Source organism: Heptranchias perlo, chromosome 10 (genome assembly GCF_035084215.1).
Source record: "Heptranchias perlo isolate sHepPer1 chromosome 10, sHepPer1.hap1, whole genome shotgun sequence".
In the NCBI taxonomy this organism is placed as follows: Eukaryota; Metazoa; Chordata; class Chondrichthyes; order Hexanchiformes; family Hexanchidae; genus Heptranchias; species Heptranchias perlo.
The window spans coordinates 8,260,085-8,272,103 of record NC_090334.1 but is presented as its reverse complement, the minus strand read 5'-3'; the positions used below and the strand labels follow the sequence as shown (position 1 = coordinate 8,272,103).

The 12,019-nt window shown below is 43.2% G+C and overlaps 1 protein-coding gene across 1 annotated transcript in view; it reads left to right on the top strand.

Annotated features, from left to right (window-relative positions):
- Positions 1–12,019, top strand: part of knl1 (kinetochore scaffold 1) — a 97,084-nt gene that overhangs the window by 22,631 nt on the left and 62,434 nt on the right. The gene's annotated exons all lie outside the window — the stretch shown is intronic.

Below are 12,019 nucleotides of genomic sequence, written 5' to 3'. Positions count from 1 at the left end.
ATTCACAATATTTATTAACGACTTAGATTTGAGACTTTCTATGCCTTCATCTAAGTTTGCCGATGACAGAAAGATTGGTGGCATTGTAAGTAGTGTAGATGAAAACATAAAATTACCAAGGGATATTGATGGATTAGGTGAATGGGCAAAACTGTGGCAAATGGAATTCAATATAGGCAAATGTGAGGTCATCCAGTTTGGATCAAAAAAGGATAGAACAGGGTACTTTCTAAATGGTAAAAAGTTTAAAACCAGTGGATGTCCAAAGGGACTTAGGGGTTCAGGTACATAGATCATTGAAGTGTCATGAACAGGTGCAGAAAATAATCAAAAAGGCTAATGGAATGCTGGCCTTTATATCCAGAGGACGAGAGTACAAGGGGGCAGAGGTTATGCTGCAGCTAGACAAAACCCTGGTTAGGCCGCACCTGGAGTACTGTGAGGAGTACCGTGAGCAGTTCTGGGCACCGCACCTTCGGAAGGACCTATTGGCCTTGGAGGGAGTGCAGCGTAGGTTTACTAGAATGATACCCGGACTTCAAGGATTAAGTTACGAGGAGAGATTACACAAATTGGGGTTGTATTCTCTAGAGTTTCGAAGGTTATAGGGTGATCTGATCTAAGCTTATAAGATATTAAGGGGAACGGATAGGGTGGATAGAGAGAAATTATTTCCGCTAGTTGGGGATTCTAGGAGCAGGGAGCACAGTCTAAAAATTAGAGCCAGACCTTTCAGGAGTGAGGTTAGAAAACATTTCTACACACAAAGGGTGGTAGGAGTTTGGAACTCTCTTCCGCAAACAGCAATTGATGCTAGCTCAGTTGCTAAATTTAAATGTGAGAGAGATAGCTTTTTGGCAACCAAAGGTATTGAGGGATATGGGCCAAAGGCAGGTATATGGAGTTAGATCACAGATCAGCCATGATCTTATCAAATGGCGGAGCAGGCTCGACGGGCTGAATGGCCTACTCCTGTTCCGATGTTCCTATTGAATATGGTCATGGCTGATCCTCTATCTCAATACCATATTCCCACTCTCTCCCCATACCCCTTGATGTCTTTTGTGTCGAGAAATCTATCTAGCTCATTCTTAAATATATTCAGTGACTTGGCCTTCTGTGGTGGAGAATTCCACAGGTTCACCATCCTCTGAGTGAAGAAATTTCTCCTCACCTTAGTCCTAAATGTCCTACCCCGTATCCTGAGACTGTGACCCTCGTTCTGGACCCCCCAGCCAGCGGAAACATCCTCCCTGCATCCAGTCTGTCTAGCCCTGTCAGAATTTTATATGTTTCAATGAATTCGAGAGCGAGAGAAGTGTCCAAGAGGTGAGCACGGAGTAAAGGGAGAGGCCCGAGAGGTGAGCGCAGTGTAAAAGTAGAGTCCCGAGAGCGGGAAGAGAGTCCGAGAGGTGAACGCAGTTTAAGTCTAGGACAAGTCGTGGCAGCAGAGCTCGCACCCGTGATATGCTCCTCCTGCACTATGTGGGAAGTCATGGACACTACCAGTGTCCCTGGCGACCATGTGTGCAGGAAGTGTGTCCAGCTGCAGCTACTAACTAACCGCATTTCAGAGCTGAAGCTGCGGGTGGATTCACTGTGGAGCATCCGTGATGCTGAGATTATCGTGGATAGCACGTTCAGTGAGGTGGTCACACCACAGTTAAAGATTACGCAGGCGGAAAGGAAATGGGTGACCGCCAGGCAGAGTAAAAGGACTAGGCAGGTAGAGCAGGAGTCCCCTGGGGCCATCTCCCTCTCAAACAGATATACCGCTTTGGATACTGTTGGGGGAGATTGCTTATCAGGGGAAAGCAGCAAGAGCCAAGTTCGTGGCACCACGGGTGGCTCTGCTGCACAGGAGGGGAGGAAGAAGAGTGGCAGGGCTATATTGATAGGAGATTCAATTGTAACGGGAACAGAGAGGCATTTCTGTGGCCGCAAATGTGACTCCAGGATGGTATGTTGCCTCCCTGGTGCTCGGGTCAAGGATGTCACAGAGCGGCTGCAGGGCATTCTGGAGGGGGAGGGTGAACAGCCAGTAGTCGTGGTCCATATCGGCACCAATGACATAGGCTTAAAGAAAGGGATGAGGTTCTGCAAGTTGAATTTAAGGAGTTAGGAGGTAAATTAAAAAGCAGGACCTCAAAGGTAGTGATCTCAGGATTACTACCAGTGCCACGTGCTAGTGAGTATAGGAACAGGAGAATAGACCAGATGAATGCGTGGCTGCAGGGATGGTGTAGGAGGGAGGGATTTCGATTCCTGGGACTTTGGGACCGGTTCTGGGGAAGGTGGGACCTGTACAAGCGGGACGGGTTACACCCGAGCAGGACCGGGACCGATGTCCTCGCGGGGGTGTTTGCTAGTGCTGTTGGGGAAGGTTTAAACTAGAATGGCAGGGGGCTGGGAACCTGAGCAGGGACAGAGGAGGGAGAAACAAGGATAGAAACAAAAGACAGAAAGGGAAGAAGCAATTGTGGAAGGCAGAGAAAACAAGGGCGAAAAACAAATAGGGCCATCTTAAGAAGACAAGTCTAAAAGCATTGTGTCTAAATGCACGGAGCATTCGCACTAAGGTAGATGAATTAACAGCGCAGATAGATATTAACGGTTATGATATACTTGTGATAACAGAGACATGGCTGCAGGGTGACCAAGGATGGGAATTGAACATCCAGGGGTATTCAATATTTAGGAAAGACAGGCAAAAAGGGAAAGGTGGTGGGGTAGCATTATTAGTAAAGGAGCAAATCAATGCAATAGTGAGGAAAGATATTGGCTCGGAAAATCACGATGTGTATTCTGTATGGGTGGAGCTAAGAAACACCAAGGGGTAGAAAATGTTGGTGGGGTTGGTGGAGATGTCGGGGAGGGCATTAATCAGGAAATTCGAGACGCATGCAAGAAGGGTACAACTATAATCATGGATGACTTTAATCTACACATAAATTGGTCAAACCAAATTATCAATAATATTGTGGGGGAGGAATTCCTGGAGTGTGTACGTGATGGTTTTCTGGACCAATACTGTTGAGGAACAAACTAGAAAACAAGCGATCCTAGACTGGGTATTGTGCAATGAGAAAGGGTTAATTAACAATCTTGTTGTGCGGGGTCCCTTCGGGAAGAGCGACCATAACATGATAGAATTCCTCATTAAGATGGAGAGTGAAGTAGTTGAATCTGAAACTAGGGTCCTGAATCTAAATAAAGGAAATAACGAAAGTATGAGGTGCGAGTTGGCTATGATAGATTGGGGAACTTTACTAAAAGGGATGACAGTGGATAGGCAATGGCTAATATTTAAAGAACGTGTGCAGGAATTACAACAATTATTCATTCCTGTCTGGCGCAAAAATAAAACAGAAAAGGTGGCTGAACCATGGCTTACAAAAGAAATTAAGGATAGTATTAGATCCAAAGAGGAGGCATATAAAATTGCCAGAAAAAGCGGCAAGCCTGAGGATTGGGAGCAGTTCAGAATTCAGCAAACGAGGACAAAGAGATTGATTAAGAGGGGAAAAGTAGAGTATGAGAGTAAACTAGCAGGGAACATAAAAACTGACTGTAAAAGCTTCTATAAATATGTCAAGAGAAAAAGATTAGTGAAGACAAATGTAGGTCCCTTTACAGTCATAAATGGGGGAAATTATAATGGGGAACAAAGAAATGGCAGAACAATTAAACACATACTTTTGTTCTGTCTTCACAAAGGAGGACACAAATAACCTGCCAGAAATGTTAGGGAACCAAGGGTCTAGTGAGAGGGAGGAACTGAAGGAAACCAGTATTAGTAAAAAAAATAGTGTTAGGGAAATTAATAGGGCTAAAGGCTGACAAATCCCCAGGGCCTGATAATCTACATCCCAGAGTACTAAAGGAAGTGGCCCTGGAAATAGTGGATGCATTGGTGATCATCTTCCAAAATTCTATAGACTCTGGAACAGTTCCTACAGATTGGAGGGTGGCAAATGTAACCCCACTATTTTTTTTAAAAAAAGGAGGGAGAGAAAATCCAGGGAATTATAGACCAGTTAGCCTAACATCAGTAGTGGGGAAAATGCTAGAATCTATTATAAAAGATGTGATAACAGAACATTTGGAGGGCATTAACTGGATTAGATAAAGTCAGCATGGTTTTTTGAAAGGGAAATCATGCTTAACAAATCTACTGGAATTTTTTGAAGTTGTAACTAGTAGAATAGATAGGGGAGAACCAGTGAATGTGGTGTATTTGGACTTTCAGAAACTTTTGATAAGGTCCCACACAAGAGTTTAGTGTGCAAAATTAAAGCTCATGGGATTGGGGGGAATATACTGGCATGGATTGAGAATTGGTTAACAGACATGAAACAGAGAGTAGGAATAAACGGGTCTTTTTCCGGGTGGCAGGCAGTGTCTAGTGGGGTACAACAGGGATCAGTGCTTGGGCCCCAACTATTCACAATATATATCAATGATTTGGATGAGGGAACTAAATGTAACATTTCCAAGTTTGCAGATGACACGAAGCTGGGGTGGAATGTGAGCTGTGAGAAGGATGCAAAGAGTCTCTATTGTGATTTGGACAAGTTGAGTGAGTGGGCAAATACACGGCAGATGCAGTATAATGTGGATAAATGTGAGGTTATCCACTTCAGAAGGAAAAACAGAAAGGCAGATTATTATCTGAATGGTGATAGATTGGGAAAAGGGGAGGTGCAACGAGACCTGGGTGTCTATGAAAGCAAGCATTCAGGTGCAGCAAGCAGTTAGGAAGGCGAATGGTATGTTGGCCTTCATTGCAAGATGATTTGAGTACAGGAGCAGGGATGTCTTACTGCAGTTATACAGGGCCTTGGAGAGACCACATCTGGAGTATTGTGTGCAGTTTTGGTCTCCTTATCTGAGGAAGGATGTCTTTGCCATGGAGGGAGTGCAACAAAGGTTTACCAGACTGATTCCTGGGATGGCAGGACTGACGTACGAGGAGAGATTGGGTCGACTAGGCCTATATTCACTCGAGTTTAGAAGAATGAGAGGTGATCCCATCGAAACATATAAAATTTTAACAGGACTAGACAGACTAGATGCAGGGAGGATATTCCCGATGGCTGGAGTGTCCAGAACCAGGGGTCACAGTCTCAGGATACTGGGTATGCCATTTAGAACCGAGATGAGGAGAAATTTCTTCACTCAGGGTGGTGAACCTGTGGAATTCTCTACCACAGAAGGCAGTGGAGGCCAAGTCATTAGATGTATTCAAGAAGGAGATAGATATATTTCTTAATGCTAAAGGGATCAAGGGATATGGGGGAAAAAGCAGGAACAGGGTACTGAGTTACACGATCAGTCATGATTATTTTGAATGGCGGAGCAGGCCCGATTATTTTGAATGGCGGAGCAGGCTCCTTTTTTCTATGTTTCTATGAGATCCCTTCTCATTCTTCTAAACTCGAGTGAATACAGGCCTAGTTGACCCAATCTCTCCTCCTCCTATGACAGTCCTGCCATCCCAGGGATCAGTCTGGTGAACCTTCGCTGCACTCCCTCTATGGCAAGTATATCCTTTCTTAGGTAAGGAGACCAAAACTGCACACAATACTCCAAATGTGGTCTCACCAAGGCCCTGCATAACTGCAGTAAGACATCCTTGCTCCTGTACTCTCATCCTCTTGCAATGAAGGCCAACATACCATTTGCCTTCCTAACTGCATGCTGCACCTGCATGTTTGCTTTCAGTGACTGGTGTACAAGGACACCCAGGTCCCTTTTGTACATCAACATTTCCCAATATGTCACCATTTAAATAATACTCTGCCTTTCTGTTTTTCCTTCCAAAGTGGATGACTTCACATTTATCCACATTATACTGCAGTTGCCATGTACTTGCCCACTCACTCAACTTGTCTAAATCGCCTTGAAGCCTCTTTGCATCCTCCTCACAACTCACGATTCCACCTAATTTTGTGTCATCAGCAAACTTGGAAATATTACATTTGGTTCCCCCATCCAAATCATTAATATATATTGTGAATAGCTGGGGCCCAAGCACTGATCCCTGCGGTACCCCACTAGTCACTGCCTGCCACCCCGAAAATGACCCATTTATTCCTACTTTCTGTTTCCTGTCTGTTAACCAATTTTCAATCCATGCCCGTATATTCCCCCCAATCCCATGTGCTTTAATTTTGCACACTAACCTCTTATGTGGGACTTATCAAAGGCCTTCTGAAAATCCAAATAAGGGAGAACAAGTGGATGTGGTTTATCTATTCTACCAGTTGCATCCTCAAAAAAAAAAAACTCCAGTAGGTTTGTCAAACATGATTTCCCTTTCATAAATCCATGTTGACTTTTTCTAATACCATTGATATTTTCTAAGTGCCCTGTTATCACATCTTTTATAACAGACTCTAGCATTTTCCCTACTACTGATATTAGGCTAACTGGTCTGTCGTTCCCTGTTTTCTCTCCCTCCTTTTTTAAATAGTGGGGTTACATTTGCCACTTTCCAATCTGCAGGAACTGTTCCATAATCCATAGAATTTTGGAAGATGACAATTAATGCATCCACTATTTCCATGGCTACCTCTTTTAGTACTCTGGGATGCAGATTATCAGGTCCTGGGGATTTATTGGCTTTCAGTTCCATTAATTTCTCCAGCACTTTTTTTACTAATACTAATTTCCTTTAATTCTTCCTTCTCACTAGTCTCTTGGTTCCCAAGCATTTCTGGGAAGTTATTTGTGTCCTCTTCCGTGAAGACAGAACCGAAGTATTTGTTGAATTGCGCTGCCATTTCCTTGTTCCCCATTATAAATTCTCCTGTTTCTGACTGTAAGGGACCTACATTTGTCTTCACTAATCTTTTTCTTTTTACATACTTATAGAAGCTTTTACAGTCTGCTTTTATGTTCCTTGCAAGTTTACTCTCATGCTCTATTTTTCCCCTCTTAATCAATTTCTTGGTCCTTTTTTGCTGAATTCCAAACTGCTCCCAATCCTCAGGCTTGCTACTTTTTCTGGCAACTTTATATGACTCCTGTTTGGATCTAGTACTATCCTTAATTTCTTTTGTTAGCCATGGTTGGGCCGCTTTTGCTTTTGTGTTTTTGCGCCAGAAAGGAATGAATAACTGTTACAATTTATGCATTCATTCCTTAAATGTTAGCCATTGCCTATCCACCGTCATGCCTTTTAATGAAGCTTCCCAATCTATCGTAGCCAACTCACTCCTCATACCTTCATAGTTTCCCTTGTTTAGATTTAGGACCCTAGTTTCGGATTGGACTACTTCACTTTCCATCTTAATGAAGAATTCTATCATGTTTTGGTCACTCTTCCCGAAAGGACCCCGCACAACAAGATTATTAATTAACCCCTTCTCATTGGACAATACCCAATCTAGGTTAGCCTGTTCCCTGGTTGGCTCCTCAATGTACTGGTCTAAAAAAAAAATCTCGTTACACACTCCAGGAATTCATCCTCCACAGTATTATTGCTAATTTGGTTTGGCCAGCCTATGTGTAGATTAAAGTCACCCATGATTACTGTAGTACCCTTGTTACATGCATCTCTAATTTCCTGTTTGTTGCCGTCCCCTACATTACCACTACTGTTTGGAGGCCTATAGACAATTCCCACCAGTGTTTTCTGCTCCTTGATGCTTCTTAACTCCACCCTGATTCTACATCTTGATTTTCTGAGCCAATATCCTTTCTCACGATTGCTCTGATTTCATCCTTTACTAACAACGCCAACCCACCTCCTTTTCCTTTTTGCCTGTTCTTCCTAAATATCGAATACCCTTGGATATTCAGCTCCCAGCCTTGGTCACCCTGCAGCCATGTCTCTGTAATCGCAATTATATTGTATCCGTTTACATCTATTTGCGCTGTTAATTCGTCTACCTTATTACAAATGCTTCGTGCTTTCAGATTCAGTGCCTTTAGATTTGTCTTTTTAACATTTTTAGACATCTTAACTTTTTTTTGCACTGTGGCCCTATTTGTCTTACTAGCATTTTTTTCTTACCCGGACCCTATTTGTTCGTGCACTCTTGTTTGTATGCTCTGTCCCTTCCTGACACAATCTGGGTTATCCTTACCCCAATCACTTTCCTGCACTGCTTCTTTGTCTTTCCTCTTTAGCATTCTAGATTTCTCTCCACCGGGACCCTCTTTTTCCACCCCCCCGCCTCCTATTTAATTTAAATCCCTATCTACCTCCCTAGTTATTCGATTCACTAGAACTCTGGTCCCAGCATGGTTCAGGTGTAGTCCGTCCCAACGGAACAGCTCTCTCTTTCGCCAGTACTGGTGCCAGTGCCCCACAAATCAAAACCTACTTCTCCCACACCAATTTTGGAGCCACGCATTCATCTCTGATCTGATTTACCCAACGCTAATTTGCTCATGGCTCAAGTAATAATCCAGAGACTATTACCTTTGTGGTTCTGCTTTTTAATTTGGTACCTAGCTGCTCAAACTCTCTCAGCAGAACCTTTTTCTTAGTCCTACCTATGTCATTGGTACCTACATGGACCACGACAACTGGATCCTCCCCTTTCCACTCCAAGTTCATCTCCAGCCTGGAGGAGATGTCCTTAACCCTGGCGCCAGGTAGGCAACATAGCCTTTGGGACTCATGCTCCTGGCTGCAGAGAACAGTGTCTATCCCCCTAACTATACTGTCTCCTACTACAACCACTTTCCTTTTTACTCCCCCCACTTGAACGGCTTCCTGTACCACGGTGCCGCGGTCAGTTTGCTCATTCTCTCCGCAGTCCCCCCACTTGTCGACAAGGGTTGCAAGAACCTCAATTCTATTGGACAAGCCCAGGGACTGAGGCTCCTGCAATACTGCCTCCTGGACTCCCGTACCTGCCTCACTCGCAGTCACACCCTCCTGTCCCTGACCATGTGTCAGTTCTAAAGTATTTAATCTTAGGGGTGTGGCTGCCTCCTTGAGCAAAATGTCCAGGTAGCTTTCTCCCTCCCTGATGTCTCTCAATGTCCGCAGCTCGGACACCAGCTCCTCAACTCGGAGCCGAAGTTCCTCGAGCCGCAGACACTTACTGCAGATTAGTCACCCTGGACAAAAATGTCCACAAGCTCCCACATATTGCAGCAGCAACACATCTCCTGTTCTCCCATTATTTTATTTATTTAATTAATTAATTTAGCGTTAATCAAATTATTTACCTCATTTAATTTATTAGATTAATTAAACTAAGTACCTTACATCTGTGTCCTCTGGTTACTGACACCCCTGCCATTGGAAACAGTTTCTCCTTATTTACTCTCTCAAAATCTGTCACTTTTGAACACTTCTATTAAATCTCTTCTTAACCTTCTCTGCTCTATGAACAACCCCAGCTTCTCCAGTCTCTCCACATAACTGAAGTCCTTCATCCCTGGTACCATTCCAGTAAATCTCCTCTGCACACTCTCTCAGGCCTTGACATCCTTCCTAAAGTTGGTGCCCAGAATTAGACACAATACTCCAGCTGAGACATAACCAGTGCTTCATAAAGGTTTAGCATAATTTCCTTGCTTTTGTACTCTATGCCTCTATTTATAAAACCCTATCAACTTGTCCTGCCACCTTCAAAGATTTGTGTATGTGAACCCACAGGTCTCTCTGTTCCTGCACCCCCTTTAAAATTGTACCATTTAGTTTATATTGCCTCTCCTCATTCTTCCTAGCAAAATGTACCACTTCACACTTCTCTGCATAAAATTATATTGGCCATGCGTCTGCCCATTTCACCAGTCTGTCTGTCCTCCTGAAGTCTGTTACCATCCTCCTCGCTGTTTACTACTTTTCTGAGTTTTGTGTAATCTGCAAACTTTGAAATTTTGCCCTTTTTACCCAAGTCCAGGTCATTAATATAGATCAAAAAGAGCAGTCGTCCTATTACCAACCCCTGTGGCGCACCACTGTATATTTCCCTCCACTCTGAAAAATAACCATTCGCCACTACTCTCTGCTTTCTGCCCCTGAGCCAATTTCGTATCCACGCTGCCACTGCCTCTTTAATCCCATGGGCTTCCAGTCTATAATGTGGTACTTTATCAAACGCCTTTTGAAAGTTCATATACACAACATCAACAGCACTACGCTCATCAACCCTTTTTGTTACTTCATCAAAGAACTCAACTTATGAATCTACCCTGACGGAAGCCTGCCAGTAAATTTCAAAAGTGACCCCTGGAAGCTGGCAGCTGTTGGCGTGTTCTCCCTTCCAATTTAAAAAAAAATCTTTCAGCAACGCTACTGGACATTTTCTATTTGAGAATAAAATTTAAAGTTCAAGAATAAGGAAGAAACAGACAGAGCAGCAGTAATATATTTAAGCTCTTTTTTTAAAAGAATGAGTACAACATAGTAATGAAGCTACTCCTGACATCTCCGCAGCATCACCGCTGTAACAGGTAGTTCTTCTGCCTCACCATCCATGAAATGAAATGTTTAATTAGCATCTTCATAGGTATTTAAACTCTTCACCATGTGTGCCTTCTCATCATGGATACCCATTTTCTTTAGTCTTCCTCCTGTACTCTTCCTCATTCTACAAATATAATTGTGGTCTTTGGGTAGATTGTGCTCCACTGCAACTTGTCATGGTGGTAGCAACTAAGGATCCAGTGAGGACAACAACATTGTGTATTGCAAGTCCTTTAACTGTTAATGGTCTACGTTTCACATCTTCATGGTCACAGCCTTCTGTGTCTGTTCTTCTAACTGCCTAGCTAAATGTCTTATTACAATAACGAACATGGTGGGCGATGTGATGGAACCCTGACAAGACTCCTATCTTCACTTCAAGCCATTCTGGCATTTTCCCGTCAAGTATCTGTCTTGGCTTAGTGGTAGCATTCTCTCCTGAGTCAGAAGGTTGTGGGTTCAAATCCCTCTCCAGAGACTTGGGCACATAATCTAGGCTGGTATTTCAGTGCAGTACTTGAGAGAGTGCTGCATTGTCGGAGGTGCCGTCTTTCGGATGAGATGTTAAACCGAGGCCCCGCCTGCCCCTCAGGTGGACGTAAAAGATTCAATAGCACTACTGGAAGAAGAGCAGGGGAGTTCTCCCGGTGTTCTGGCCAACATTTACCCCTCAACTAAAACCTTTTTTTAAAAAGAACAGATAATCTGATCATTTATTTCAACGCTGTTTGTGGGCCCTTGCTGAGCACAAATTGGCTACCACATTTCTTACAATACAACAGTGAGGCCACTTCAAAAGTAAAGTGCTTTGCGACGTCCTGATGTCATGAATGAGGCTATATAAATACAAGTTTTTTTTTTCTCTCTTTTCATACAAGCCCATGTTCCTCGCTCTTCTAGCAGTCTAGTCGTTTTCCCAGCAACTCTGACATTCGTTCCACCCTGAGTTGTACACTTGCTTAAGGTCTATGAAACATATCCACAGATTGTTTCCATGCCACAGCACTTCTGAATCACATGTTAGCATGAATATCTGATCAGTATATCCATGTCCTCTCTGAAACTACATAGTTTTCTGCAGCCTTCTGTTTAGGGGTGTCCATCACTCCAGCAAACATGTTCTTCCTAGCACACTAAGCAAATTAATGCTTCTGAAATTCTTGTACTCCAACCCATTTCCTTTCCAGTATCAGCATACTATTGCTGCCAGTTTCCAAACTTGTTCCATTCTCTAGACTATTTTGATGAAGCATTATCACACCACTTCAGCCCACCCTCCTTTTAAGTACTTCAAAGTAATTTTGCAACTGCCCCAGACAGTTCCTTTCCCTATGCCTCATTGTTTGTTCTGCCTTCTACTTCTCTGTTTCTATTGAAAATTCAGCAACCCCCCTAGAGTAAACTTTCTTGTCCTGCTGTGAGCTCAAGTCTGGATTTGAGTTCTCCATGACTAGCAACTTTTTAAGTAAAGGATTAGAGAAAGGACTATGGCTTGTTTATATATACTATACTTCTGTTTGTTTTAGTCTGACAAATTACATATACCCATGTTAAGGGGTGATGCAATACTAACTTGTAGTATTC